This window comes from Rhipicephalus sanguineus, chromosome 8 (genome assembly GCF_013339695.2).
Source record: "Rhipicephalus sanguineus isolate Rsan-2018 chromosome 8, BIME_Rsan_1.4, whole genome shotgun sequence".
Lineage (NCBI taxonomy): Eukaryota > Metazoa > Arthropoda > Arachnida > Ixodida > Ixodidae > Rhipicephalus > Rhipicephalus sanguineus.
The window spans coordinates 114,843,858-114,859,146 of record NC_051183.1 but is presented as its reverse complement, the minus strand read 5'-3'; positions in this window follow the sequence as shown (position 1 = coordinate 114,859,146).

The following is a 15,289-nucleotide window of genomic DNA, read 5'->3' as shown; positions in this document are numbered from 1 at the left end:
GGAGCAGGTGGTGCGGGCGGAGTAGCGGAGAGTGAGTGGAGAGGAGGGCCGCGCTCTGGCGTGTGAGGGCGCTCGCATCGCGGGAGCTCGGCGGAGCTCCCGCGTGTGTGGAGAGAGTGTAGGAGAGGGTATGTTCTTACGGTAGAATAGCGCAATACGAGAGAAGGTGGGAGACGAACAAGCGCATTTGCGCTTGTTCGTCTCCCATCTTCTCTCGTATTGGTATTTCGCGCTATTCTACCGTAAGAATGAACCAACTCGCCCAACAAGTCACTTTACAGAGAGGGTAGGGGCAGTGCTTCGCCGCTCCTTCTCTCGCCGTTCGCACTCTCTCCTCCCTGCGCCACCGCCTCAATGCAGTGCGTTTGAAACGCGTTTGTAGCGTTTGTGCTGCATTGAAGGCGGTGGCAACAATCCTGGGGTGATTACGAACGCACGTAGGATGCGTTGGTTGAAAGATGCGCCCAAAAGGGAGACACTTGAGCGCGTTGATGTGTGCAGCTTTACGCCATTAAAATTACTACGCCGCGTACTCTCGGCGCTAGAAATGCATTCGAATTTCCTCACGATTCCCTTCGGGGAGGTGGGGACATTTTTTTTTCCACAGGCGCCACGGGGGACGTCCATTCACTCTTGGACGGCTGGATAATTTGGTCGCGTAGCATTTCGTCAGCGTGTATTTTTACGACCTCGAGTACTCGCGTCCAAACTAGATACGACGGGTTTTGACGGATTGGTCGGGCACATTCTTTTGTTATGATGCGATGTTTTGCGACTGAGGTTTGGGGATTCTTGACGACGCGGAGAAGCAGTTTTTGAAGCGCAGGAGAAAGGCTTTGAGCTGGCATTGCTTGTGCTTCGGAATATTCGGATTGACGTCGAACTCTGGTTGGTGACCTCGATTCGTCGAAGCAGGTTCGATAGTATCCAAGAGGACGAATGCATTGCTGTGATCCATGAATTAATCCACGTAGGTGACTTTCGTGCGAATCTTGAGCTGTGTGTACTTGTGGCTAAATTTTGTCAGCATTACCTTCGCTTTGCCATCACGCAGCTCAGCTATGCCTCTTGCGACGCGAATCTCACGGTTCAGAAGCAGCTGCTGGTCGCCCTGAATGACACCTTCTAAGCCGGTGGGTTATTCGGTTCCATCGGATGATGGCGCTGGTGAAAAGTGAATTGGTGGCCAGCTCTTATGACATTTAAATCATTGTGACTGATTTTTTTATCCAGAGGAATGGCATGGCCTGTAAAACACGTTATCGACTGGGATCTTAGGTGCATGAGTGTGCCGTGCTGATTTAGGAAATCCATGCCCAGAATTACGTTCCTTGAACAGTGGTGTAGGACTACAGAGCTCGCCGAATAATTCTGGCCGTCAATGGTGATTCTCGTTCTGCAGATTAGAGTCGGCGTTATTAAGTGGTCTCCAGCTGTGCGGATTTTGGGTCATTCCCGAGCCATTCTTACTTTTTACAGCTTGGTGGCGAACGAGCTACTGGCGCTGGTGTAGTCGGCTCCGGTGTCGAGCAGAGTCGGGACGTTGCGGAATCATTAGGCACTTCGAGATCAGCGGCTCGTCGTCTTGCGTTACGGTTAGGTCGTGGTGTCAGATCACGGCTCCGTCAACTTGCTCCGATGCTGCAGCGTCGTGTCGTGTGGTCTTGTTTCGGTGAAGTCCCCTCATAAAGGCTCGATCTGTTAGGTGCCAAGCTGATATCTGATGATCATCGTCGTGGACGGCACAGGATCTTTGGCTTTTCGCCGTACAGCAACCGCACCTCCATCGGTTCCCGCCCTTAGTTTTCCAGATAAGGACTGTGGATCAGCCCCGGGTTGCGTCAGTGTGCTGACTGTGATGCGGCGAAATATAGCGGCTTGGCGACGGTAAAAGGGATGGTCATCGTCGTTACCAATGTACCCTGACGGTGCACTCGGCGATGTCGCGAGATCGTTCACCTGGTTGCGGACGCGGCGCGTTCACAACCAAACTGCACAGTCTCATATCACGGTACTTGCAGCGCCGGTACCTGTGGCCACCTTATCCGCAGTGGTAACAAAGTGGGAAGTGGTAGGGGCAAGCGCTCGTCGACAGGGGAAAGGAATGGCGTCGGTGGTGGCAGTGGTGTCTCGCGACTGAGCAGCAGCGGTGAGGCGTCTTGACGTGGGCACGGAGGCGGAATAAGACGAGGATTGCAGCAGCATAGCTCATAGCTTCCAGATGAGACGGCGGTGGTTCGGGTATTCACAGCGATTGCTGGACTTCCTCATGAGCGATGTCGGTGATCGAATCCACCTGATTTCTCGATCTGGGGAGATCGTCCTGCAGCTCTTATCGTCTCGCACAGGTCGTTGGTTCCCAGCGTTTAAACCTGCCAGGAGCTCGTCTTGTGCATGCGGTGGTTGTTGCCTGGTGCAGATTCCTACAACCTTATCGAGTGTTGTGGTTTCCGAAACAGATTCGGAATCCGTCCAGCAAAAAAAAAAAAATACTTCCTTCACTCTTCGCATCAGGCAGCGAACATTTTTCTCCATGGCGTGGTCGCATTGGCAGAACAGGCCAGTTATTGCTTCGGTGTGCATACCCACGTTCTCGTTGGGGAACTGTACACGGTTCTCCAGAAGCCTTTCAGCCCTTTCTGTCTGGATGACGCTCATAAGTTGTTGAGGAATCCGGTGCCCAAGAGATCCCGTGATGTTAGCGTGGGCACTCGATTCTCAAACTGGCACAGACACAGGTTGAAAGCGCAAAAAACACGAAGACAAAGAAGAGGCTTGACACAAACGAGCGCTGCTGGGTCCTTGCTCCATCATCAAGGGCGACATAGACGTGGCGAAGCTTCTGGTCACAGTCCCAGATGTGGATCGTGGCGACTCGGTCGTATGACGCCAGCCAGGTTTCTGGATCCTCACATTGTGATCCACGGAAAGTCGACGATTCTCTGGGTTCACGGATTCCTGGGTTGTAGGGGACACAGCGGCCGTCATTGTGGCTTTTGTGTTCGTCGTTTGGTTCTGGTCTTGTCAGGTAGGGGTCCGTATTCTGGTGGAAGACCTTGCTGCAGGTGGCTAGATCGCTGGCCGCTGTTGGCGTCGATGTCCTCTTGACAGCGTGCACTTGGCTCACGGCTGGAGGAGGCCGTCTGCTATATTGACCGGGAAGCGCCTCCACCAATGTCACATATTCGTGACGGTGACGAAGGCCGTGGCTGGTGTGTTCAAGACCAAACCTACGCCCGCGAAACGGAAGGGGAAAAGCACAAGCAATTCAAGCTGTACACTACTAGTGGCGAGAACAGCGTCGGCAGTCGTATGACCTGCCAAGCGGTAAAGCATATAGGGATTCATGCGTATCCACCGAACATTCCAGTGTTATCGCTGGTGGCCGCTTAAGCTTCAAAATAAACTAACGTTCGGAAAGTTATGGTTGGGAGTTTATGGAAGGTAATGTTATAGCAGGGTTAAGATAATATGAAAGGTTTCCAGTCATCCGGGCGCGGTTTGCGCAAGGTAGTAGTTACACGTGCAATGGGCCGGTAACATAAACAATTGAGATAAAATATCAGATGTGACAGTATGCTTTGCCCTCCCCTCCTCCATCTCTTCCTCACCCTCAATTCTCTCCTTAACCTCACTTCCCTTTTCCAGCCCCTTGCTACACTGTACCACCCCCCCTCACTATACATGTCAATGCTATACTCTACGCTCCCCCTCCTCCTTACATCTCTTCTCCTCACCATCACTGCCCTTTCCCGCCCCCTTCGTTGGCTTTACGGCTACGCTATGCTCTACCCTCCCCCCCTTCATTTTTATAAACCTCACCCTCGCAACACGCCTAAGCCTCACATCATTTTCCCCTTTGCTATATTGTATTGCACATGACCATGCTATGATCTACCCTCCCCCTCCTGCTTTCGCTCATTCTTACCCTCACATCGTTTCTCTTCACCCTCATTTCTCTTTCCCTCATTTGCTACATATACTACAGATGGCTATGCTATGCTTTATGTCCTCCCGTGCACATTTCCATCCTCCTCACTATCACGTCACTCGTCACCCCTACTTATCTTTGCCGCCCCCTTGCTACACCTGGCTACGTTGTAGATCAGGTGCCAGTAACAAGTGGCCCGCGGGTTGCGTGCGGCCCTCGACGCAGTCTTATGCGGCCCCCGGCACGCCGTAAACCACTCTCACCCTCGTTCCTTATCACTTCCTATGTGAAGGCTGACATGGCATGTTTGACCTAAAATAGAATTTTCGCGTGTAACTACATTGGAACATGCGTGCTGAAAATAAACACGCTTTCTAAGCCAGTTCTTAAGTTACTGTCAATTTGCCGAATTATTTCCCTTTGTGTGCCAAGCACCCCCCCCCCCCCACACTTACCGTCCGGCTACCCGCTGTGCCGGTTTCATGCAACTTGGCCCTCAGCCTCAATATACTGTCGACCCGTGCTTTTGATGGTAGATGGGAATGGATGGTAAGGCTGCCAATTCCGCGTATTTGGATAGATCGTCCACAGCCACAGTAAACATGGTATTGCCCGTGTGACGCCAAATATGACTATGCTGTAATTTACTCTCTCCCATCCACCTTTCCCTCCTAGCCTGCGCTTCCCTTTTCCGTACTCTTACTATAACATACCATACACGGCTATGCTGTACATGGTTTTGCCTGCGTGACGCCAAGCGACAACATGAGATGGCACAATATAAGATGCGAAGCATCTTATGGCGGCGATCAATCAGGCGTGGGCGTGACCACCCTTACTGCGCATGCGCAAACCCTCTCCACACAGCTCCTGCCGACTCCCCTTCTCCACCCCCCCTCCCCCTCCTGCGCAACGCCGCGATGAGCGCCAGCGCATGCGCGTCCTCCTCTCTCTCCTCTCCAACGCTGCCCCTCGCGCGCCTGTCGACCGCGTTCCCCGCTCACCCTGTGAGAATTAACGGCCAGGCTAAAGAGAAAACACGACGAGCGTAGCGTTCCTCTTCGCGTTCCACGACGCGAGGTAGGTAGCATGCCCGACGAGCGCCAACGGAACGCGATCGTGGAAGTGCTTCGGTCCGGCTTCGTATCGACTAATGGTCCTCTTTAGCTGGAGATAGTGTAATTTTTTAATCAGTACAACAGAAAAAAATGGCAAGGAATGTATAGAGGATGTTAACGACCCCTATATAGTGCTTTGTCTTCTGCGTCTTAGTAATATTGTGTCTAACAACGAAAAAACGAGTCCTTAAAAGTCCCCTTATTTCCTGAGACTTGAGATGACTGCACATCAGAGCATACTTCCTTTCTCATTTCCTTCCTTCTCACCCTAACTTCCTTTTCCTTATCCCTAGCTATACAAGGCTGTTCTATAGATTGTTCTGCTGTACATGATTTTGCCTGCATGACGCTATGGCACTCTGAAACGCGGTTCCGAAAACACAGCATGGTTTATTAATGTATCTCCGCCATTGTTCCAACTACCTCTACTTTTTCCTCAGCAGACTACCCACTACCAGTTTATGTCCAAGTGTGTCGTGCCAAGAGAAGAAAAGTATGCCACAGATAGCCCCCCCCCCCCCCCGCAGACAAGTGGCCTTGGGCACTTGAAAAAAAATGATCAGACGGAGCTTGTCGGAATGGATGCCGGCTTGCTCCTTTCAATGCTGACTGTGTCTTCATGCCGATTACGCAGGATTGTAAAATGATGTTCAGAACGCTTGATGACTGGGAAATGACCGTCATAGCGAGGCTGAAGAGCACGGCGAGACGCATCGACACGAACAAAAACGTGTGAAGATGTATGTAGGTTTGCCGGCAGAAAAACGTCGTTCTTAGTGTGAGCTGAAGTTGGTGATGGGTGCAAGATTTGCATGAAGATCCGCAGACGCTGGACGAAAGAAGATGGATCCGAAACACTGCGTAGTAACGGGGCTGACGAGGTCACCAGGCAAACGGAGTGTGCAGCCATAAACCATCTCGGCTACAGAGCAGGCAAATTCTGGCCGAAGTGTTGAACGCAGGCCCAGAAGCACGATGGGGAGGTGTGATACCCAATCTTCGGCGTGAGGCTGCGAGGCGAGTGCTGCTTTTAGATGACGGTGGAGTCTCTCCACCAAGCCATTTGATGCTGGACGATACGCAGTTGTGCGAATACGCGCACAACCCAGTGGAGATGTGACAGAGGTGAAAAGCGCTGACTCAAACTGTCTGCCTCGATCAGTAGTCATTGTTGATGGTACACCGAAACGGCTTATCCAGGTAGCAAGAAAGGTACGAGCTACTGCTTCTGCCGTGATGTCAGGCATTGGAGCTGCTTCAGGCCACCTAGTGTACCTGTCAATACACGTAAGCAAATACGTATTTCCCCGACATGGAGGTAAAGACCCGACAATGTCCAAATGAATGGTGTCGAAACGTGCATCAGGGAGAGGGAATTTTCCCCATGGAGGCTTGGTGTGCCGTTGTACCTTGATACGCTGACACGTTGTGCAAGTGCGAACCCAGTCACGAATGTTAGCGCGTATTCGCGGCCAGACATGGCGTTCAGTGACCAGGTGTTGCGTAGCTCTTACGCCTGTACGGCAGATGGAGTGGAGGGTGTCAAAAACAGCACGACGCAGCTGTGAAGGAACATAGATACGAGTGCAGTTGTGTGAAACATCGCACCTGAGCGTAACGTCGTGGTCGGGAAAGTTGACTTGTTCCAGTCGGAGGGAAGTAGAGGATCGGAGTCCTGGAAGCTCATCGTCTAATGCCTGTGCCTCCGCGAGCGAAGACAATGAAAGGTCGGTGGTGCCTGTCGTGGCATTGATGGTAATACGACTGAGAGCGTCCGCTGAACTGTTAAAGCTGCCTTTTACATAACGTATGTCTGTGGTGAATTCGGCAATGAAAGCAAGGTGTCGAAGTTCTCTAGGAGTGTGCGTGGCACTGCAGGAACGTACAGCTGAAAGAAGTGGCTTGTGGTCGGTAAGAATGGCAAATTGTTGCCCTTCAAGGAAGTACCTGAAATGCTTGACCGCAAGGTAGGCCGCGAGGAGCTCCCGTCCGAATGTACTGTATCGGCGCTCAGTATCGCGTAACTTGCGGGAAAAGAAGGGAATCGGAGCCCATGCACCATTGATCCATTGATGAAGAGCGGCTCCAACTGCTTCTGAAGAAGCGTCCACCATGAGGCTAGTGGAAGCAGTTGGTGAAGGGTGGTTTAGGAGGGTGACCTGGGCGAGTTTGGTCTTAACGGCGGCAAAAGCTTGATCCGCGACCGTGTCCCAGGGAAGTGCGGCTGACTCGGCTTGTGAAGTCGAGAGTAGTGCTTCCAGAGGCTGCAGCAGTGTAGAGCATGGAGGGATGAAGCGGCGATAAAAATTGACGAGTCCGAGAAAACGTCGCAGACTACGTATGGACGTGGGAGGCGGGTACTCGATGATAGCTTGAACCTTGTCAGGTAGAGGAGTGATGCCATCTTTAGTGATCTGATGTCCGAGGAATGCTATCTCCGAGACTCCAAACTCACACTTTTCTACATTGATGACAAGGTCGTAATCACGCAGTCGAGTGAAAAGCTCACGTAGATGTGCCTTGTGCGTTTCAGCGTCCTTGCTGGCACCGAGAAGATCGTCGATATAGGCGAAACAAAACGGGAAGCCTCTTGTGACTTCGTCTATAAAACGCTGAAATGTCTGAGGTGCGTTTTTCAAACCGAAAGGCATTCGTAAATACTCATAGAGCCGATATTGGGTAATTATTGCAGTTTTGGGAATGTCAGAAGGCTCAACGGGGATCTGGTGAAAAGCTTTCACAAGATCAATCTTCGAGCATACTGTTGTGCCGGTTAAAAAGGCAGTACAGTCCTGAATATTGGGTAACGGGTATCGATCTGGAACGGTGACTGCATTGAGAGCCCGATAATCACCACAGGGCCGCCAGTCATTGTTCTTCTTGGGAACCATGTGTAGCGCCGACAACCATGAGCTTGATGACGGACGAATGATCTGCAGCTGTAACATATGCTCAAACTCGTTGCGAGCAATTCGAAGTTTATCAGGGCCAAGTCGACGAGGGCGGCAGTGAACCGGTGGGCCTGTGGTAACGATGCAGTGGGTCACAGTGTGCTTGGGGGTCTTATCCATTGGAGACTGCGTTGTAATCTCCGGAAACTCTTTGAGCAGAGCTGTATATGATGATGTAGGCGGTTTCACGAAAGTGGGGTTTAGGGCCATAGCGCGTGACAGAAAACCTTTGACCGATAAGCCGGTATAGCTATCCACCAGACGACAGCGGTTCATATCCACGAGCAGATGAAAATGCCTTTAGAAATCGGCGCCTAAGATTGCGTAGAGTACGTCTGCTATCCAAAATAACCACTGCAGTTTCCTCTTGAGACCGAGATCAAGGATCTGAGACTTCTGTCCGTAAGTTGCGATGACCGAAGAATTGATCGCTTGTAAAGGAGTTGACTTCTCGCGGAGACGCCGGTCAGTTTTGGACGCTGGAATTATGCAGACTTCTGCTCCAGTGTCCACCAGCAAGGGAAGACCTGTGGTTCTGTCGGTGATGTGGAAGAGGTGGCTTGATGCTTGGCCTTGATCGCCCGCCGCTGTTATTGACGATCGGCCGGAGCGTTTCCCATGCGCCATGAGCAGTGTGGCACACATCTGCGAGCCGCGGCACAAGAACGCCGGTGATAGTAGCATGTGTTCTGCGGTGAAAAGCGGTGCTCGAGCTGGTGGAGGGGCCGTTGCGGAGCAGGCGACGTGAGAGATGGTCGGTGTGGACGAGGCTGGTCATTTAAGTTGCGAATGCTCAGCAATTGCAGACGCAAGTTGGCGACTTCAGCTGCGAGATCTTTTACCGTTTCTAGAATGGAATCTGCCTCGGAAATCGGAGAGGTGTGGGCAGCGTTTATGACTGCCGGAGCAACGTCCATCATGTCATCGGCCATTTCTGCCAGCTCCGACAGCGTCTTATCCTGAGCTAGGACAAGAGCCATTCGCACGGTAGGTGGAAGACGCTGAAAAACAACTCACGTAGTATGGATGTTTCCAAGCCGTCCGGCTAGTCCCCAAGCAGGTGCTGCAGGTGACGTAGAAACTGTGTGGGACTGCGGTCCCCAAGCTCTTCGTCGCACAGAAGTTGCTGAATGCGCCGATGCTTAGGCGGAACGAGTCGGTGAAGAAGAGCCTGTTTGACTGTCGTATATGGAGTGTCGCCAGGCGGGCCCACGAGGATGTCGCGTATTTCGGCCATTGCCTGTGGCGGCAACGCTTCAACGAGGAGGTCATGCTTGCGAAATTCTGACGTGATGCGATGAATGCGGAACTTGTTCTCGACTTTAATGAGCCATAAGGGAGGGATCGGGAGGCCACAGCTGTGGTAGCGTTATGGTAGTAGTACCTCCAACAGCACCCGAAGATAGTACATGGCCGGGTGCAGTGGCAGCGGTACCAGGGCTGAGGCCGTCGAGATGCTCACGCTGCTCCATGGAAGGTCGCGTTCGTAGTCCGGGTCACCAATAAATATAGCACTCTGAAACGCTGTTCCGAAAACACAGCGCGGTTTATTAGTGTATATCCGCCATTATTCCAACTACCTCTTCTTTTTCCTCAGTAGACTAAACACTACTAGTTTATGTTCCAAGTGTGTCTTGGAGGAAGAAGAAGATAAGTATGCCACAACGCTAAACATGGCTGCGTTGTGCTTTACCACCTCCCCTCCTCCTCTTCACCCTCACTTCTCTTTCCTGCACTATTACTACACCGTACTATGCATGGCTATCCTATACATGGCTTTGCCTGTCGCTGTACACGGCTATGCGCCGTGTACAGCGACACTCGCGTCTCTCGTCCCGACTACTGCAATGGAAACTAAGCAGAGAGAGATTGCGCGGGTGAAAGAAATTACGTCACGCGTGTGACAGAACTTTAGCACATTAGAGCGCAACTGCTAGCCGCCCGTTCCTGCGTTGAGCGGCGCCGGCGTCGTCGTAACCGGAATAGCGAGCGCAGACTAGGGAGAATGAGCGCGGAGCGCAGGGGAGGGTGAAAGACGGCGATAGTGAGGAGAGCACGAGCAGGAGAGAACGGCAATGGCGGGACAGATTCTGCACCTGGGGCTGGATGCAGCGTCATCCAGCCCCAAATGACGCCATCACTAAAGTATGCGGTGAGGCGGTCCTCTGATACCATATATGCAAATGAAGCCCTGCATTAACGGATTGCTGTCTGCGGCGGGTGTCGTGGAACACGCCCACGTGCAGCCTTCCGTGGTTAGCGGGCAGTCGCACTACACTCCGTCTGCGGCGTTTGATGTGAAATGGGTAGCACAATATTGTCCGCGTCAGCCGCGCTACTCACGGCGTTCTCATCCTAATGTAAACCGTGTACCTATTTGGAAAATAGTCTCAGCCAGGTCATTCTGAACAATGAGCGACGCGAATGATGGAAGTGCGTCGTCTTCCGCTGCTGCTAAGCGAGCTGCTCAAAGGCTCAACGGTGCTGACGCTAGAATCCAGAGGTGCGCGCCGCCGAAGCAGAATCAAAGAGTCATCGCTGAGGAGACTCGGGAGAACGCACGGCCGAAGGTCAACCAATAGAGCTGCGCTCAGAATTCGCATTAGGCAGTATCGTAATCGTCAGGGAAATTTTTTTCTTTTCTTCTTCGAAAGCGCGGCTTATTATCAGTGTGATAGGGGGAGCGCGGGCACGTGGTGGTCTTTTCGACGACCTCAGAAACTATGCAGCTGAAGATGTTTAAATTGGCCAATGGCCGTGAAATTGGCTATATAGCGCGGTCACTTGGTCATATGGCGTGATTTATAGAAAGACGAGGGACTGATTTCTAGCTGATTTTGAGAACTAGCTGTAAATGTCCGGCCTCATGCTGCGCTATATTTAGTTCTCAAATTGGCTCGCATGTTCTCGGGCACCTCGACTATAGATCGGCAGAGTTTTCTCACAATGTTGTGTTTCAAGGCCCCTTTAAGGCGCCAGTATATTCGTCACGGCTGTCCGTTGTCTACAAGCTATTTACGACATTAGAGTTCAATCAACCAAGGGACCAGGCAGGATTTCGTACAGGATTCTAAACAATAGACCATATTCATACTATAAATCAGGTGATAGAGAAATGCGCGGAATACAACCAACCCCTATACATAGCCTTCATAGATTACGAGAAGGCATTTGATTCGGTGGAGACATCAGCAGTCATGCAGGTACTGCGGAATCAAGGCATCGACGAAGCCGATATAAATATAATGGAAGAAATCTATAGCGGATCCACAGCTACTAAGTCCTCCATAAAGAAAGCGACAGAATCCCAATAAAGAAGGGCGTACGGCAGGGAGACGCGATCTCTCCAATGTTATTCACCGTGTGTTTACAGGAGGTTTTCAGGGCCCTAGATTGGGAAGAGTTAGGGATAAGAGTTTATAGAGAGTAACTCAGTAACCTACGATTCGCTGATAATATTGCATTGATCAGTAACGCGGGAGGCGAATTACAGCTCATGATTACTCAACTTGATATGGAAAGTAGAAGAGTAGGTGTGAAAATTAATATGCATAAAACTAAAGTAATGTGGAACAATCTTGGCAGAGAACAGCGCTTTGCGATAGGTGGCGAGACACTGGAAGTTGTAAAGGAGTACGTCTACTTAGGACAGGTAGTAACCGCGGAGCCGAACCATGAGAGTGAAATAACTAGAAGAATAATGATGGGATGGGGCTCATTCGGCCAGCATTATCAAATCATGAATGGTAGTCTACCACTATCCCTCAAGAGGAATGTATATAACAGCTGCATCTTACCGGTACTTACCTACGGAGCAGAAACCTGGAGACTTACAAAGAGGGTTCAACTTAAATTGAGGACGACGCAGTGAGCGATGGAAAGGAAAATGATAGGTGTAACCTTAAGAGACAGGAAGAGAGCAGAGTGGGTCAGGGAACAAACGGGGTTAAGGGCATCATAGTTGAAATCAAGAAGAAGAAATGGATATGGGCCGGGCACGTAGCACGTCGGCAGGATAACCGGTGGTCATTAAGTGTAACTGACTGGATTCCAAGAGATGGCAAACGCATGAGGGGGAGACAGGAAATTAGGTGGGTAGATGATATTAAAAAGTTTGTAGGTATAACGTGGCAGCAGAAAGCACAGGAGCGGGTTGATTGGCGGAACATGGGAGAGGCCTTTGCCCTGCAGTGGGCGTAGACAGCCTGATGATGATGATGATGATGATGATGATGATGATGATATTCGTCATGCCTGATAGGCCTGCGCGAAACTACTCAATTTTTGCACAAACGAAACGATCTACCACGTTACGCCTTGTCAAAGCATAAGAAAGGCTGCAGACGCAGCTATAGCTGACGCATTCGCGTGAAGTCAATTGACACAATGCGTGGAATCTGTGGCAATTTCTTCTCTGGGACTGGCACTTTGCTGCTAAACGAAGGCCGGCCCATTCTGCCTTCTTGGCATTGAAAATATGTTCCGAGATTTTAGGTGCTTTGTTGGTTTGACTCGCGTCCTTTGAGCTTCCATTGCTGAGCATGTTCCTGTCTACCATTGTCATTCCGCTAACTAATATTTCTCATTTCGCGTGGCGCACTGTTTGTCGAATTTCGAATTTAGCAGCCATTCGTTAGAATGAGCCAACTAGCCACTCATGACATAAACGTAGCTAGTCCTTTTCGAGATGTAAGTGTTAGATATTCTCCAGAGTTCATGAGGATCGTGAGCTACGGAAAAGATTTTCAGCTGATAAAGCGCTTCGCAAGATGCTTCGAATAAATTGAATCTTCCTATGCGTTAATATCGCAGAAACCTCGCTGCATGCCTGTCCACCTTATGATTACTGCATTTGGTTTGTGAAGTAGCAAAATAATGTCGGAAGAACTGTTGAATAGGCATGCTAAAGGATGCCATGGGTTCCATTTGCTTATCCAATGTGCTACCACGTGCGTGTGTGTTGTCGCAAAATAATATACCATTGCATTCAGTAAATTGCCAGAAAAAGACGAAACGTTTGTATGGCGGTAATTTGTGAATAATATAGACACCTATATTAGTACAGCTTATTTGGCCAATAACCGAGAACTGAAAATTAGTATATGCATGGTTACGCAGGCAAGTAAAGGCCGGCTGTAATGCATCCCGTGCTTGATAGTGATATAATACTGAGGGTAGCACGGAGAACTGGTGTAACAAGGCATTGTCACCGAAAGTAACGTTCTGAGAAGTTACCGTCGTATTTTGTTACAACGGCGAAAGCATTTCTTAGCACTTCAAGCCTTCATTCCTCGCTGAACAGCTGAGATTTCTCAATCAGCGTAGCTTGAATTACTGCTATAGATTACATGTCGCACCAAAATGTGTAGTTATTGGAACCTATAAATAAATTTCACGTCTTTATATCAGTATTGTAACGAGGGTCGTCACCTAGCTTATCTGAGCTATTAGGCATTTGGTCCTCCTGTGTTTTGAAGCCTTTGTCGCACTAGCGTTCCTTTTATTTGCCCGTAAGATATTTCCAGCGAGGGTAGAGGAGCAAGGGTGAAGGTCAGCTAGTAAATAAGCTGTAGGGAGCGATCAGGTTATATTTTAATAATTTGTGGAGCTTCGCGTGTCAAAAATACCATATGAAACATGCCGTAATAACGGTCTACAGAAGTTTCAACTACCTAGGGTTCTATTAACATGCCACTATCAGGTGAGGTCGCTGGCGTAATGTAGCTGGGTCACGGATAATCCTGTTTTTACAGCTGGAGATTTGAACTCTGCATGGAGCTTTAGAAGGTCCCAGAACATGTGCATTTATGGATTTTCTTTAGCTGTAGCTCCCTCAGCAGTCCTCGAAGGCATCTTTTTTACTGCTGTGTGTAATTTATCTGGGTAAGGTGCAATTTTTATTTGTACAGCCCAAAATGAATATTCTGGAAGGAGCATTGCAAGTGCGCATAACATGCGCATTCACAACAACATTGTTTGTAGCTGTACTACCTCCAAGGCATCTTTTTACTGGTCTCTGTAATGTAGCTGACTCACATGCAATCCAGGTTATGCAGCCCTAGATGATTAAACTGCCGGGAGGTTTGAAGGACGCAGAACACGGGAATTCATATAGATTTTGTAGCTGTATGACCAACAGCAGTCCTCGAAGGCATCGTTTTACTGGTCTGTGTGATGTGACTAGACCATAAGCAATCTCGTTATACAGACAGATTCGAACTGCGCAGGGGTGCTTAGGAAGGACACAGAACGTGCGTATTTATGGATTTTGTGTAGCTGTAGCCCCCTCAGCAGTTCTCGAAGGTATCTTTATACTGGTCTATTCAATTTAGCTGGCCAGGCGCAATCCTTGTTATACAGCACTGGATAAGTACTCTGCAGGGACCCTTAGAAGAACACAGAACGTGCGCACTTGAAAGTTTTTAAGTGCGGAACACTTTAGGGGCCCAGCTTGTCGTCTATCCCTAAATCTCATGTGGCGCGATCATGATCAAAATCAAGTAGGACATTGTCACCGAAGGTAACGTTCTGAGAAGTTGACGTCGTATTTTAGGTACAATGGCGACAGCATTTATTATCACTTCAAGCCACTATTCCTCGCTGAACAGCTGAGATTTCTCAATCGGCGTAGCTTGAATTACTGCTATAGATTACATGTCGCACCGCAAATGTGTAGTTATTGGAACCTATCAATAAATCTCACGTATTTATATCAGTGTTGTAACGAGGGTCGTCACCTAGCTTATTTGAGCTATTAGACATTTTGTCATCCTTTGTTTTGAGGCCTATCCCTCACTAGCGTTCCTTTCATTTGCCCCGTAAGATATTTCCAGCGAGGATAGACGAGCAAGGGTGAAAGTCAGCTAGTAAATAAGCTGTAGGGAACGATCAGTGGCTAACATAGGCCTAAAACACGGCTAGCAATTCTCCAAACCGGGTCAAAATAAACGAACTAGGTCTAAAGTAATACAATTATGAGAAATAACCATGACGTAATCATATTATTCAACTCAAGATCGCTAAAAACGCTTCGTAAACGTGCCCATGACATCCGTTCCACTCAAGAAAGGGCGCCAACAGCTAGCCAGGCATTTTATTGCTCCTGCTTCCGGCCTTAGTGTTACGAACTCCTGCGAGAGGTCATTCATTGACTGGGACTAACAACAGCGCAACCAGAATCGCTGGGCAATCCTGGTTATACAGCACTGGGTGAGTACTCTGCAGGGAACTTTAGAACGACACAGAACGTCCGCACTTGAGAGTTTTTAAGTGCGTAGCACTTTAGGCGC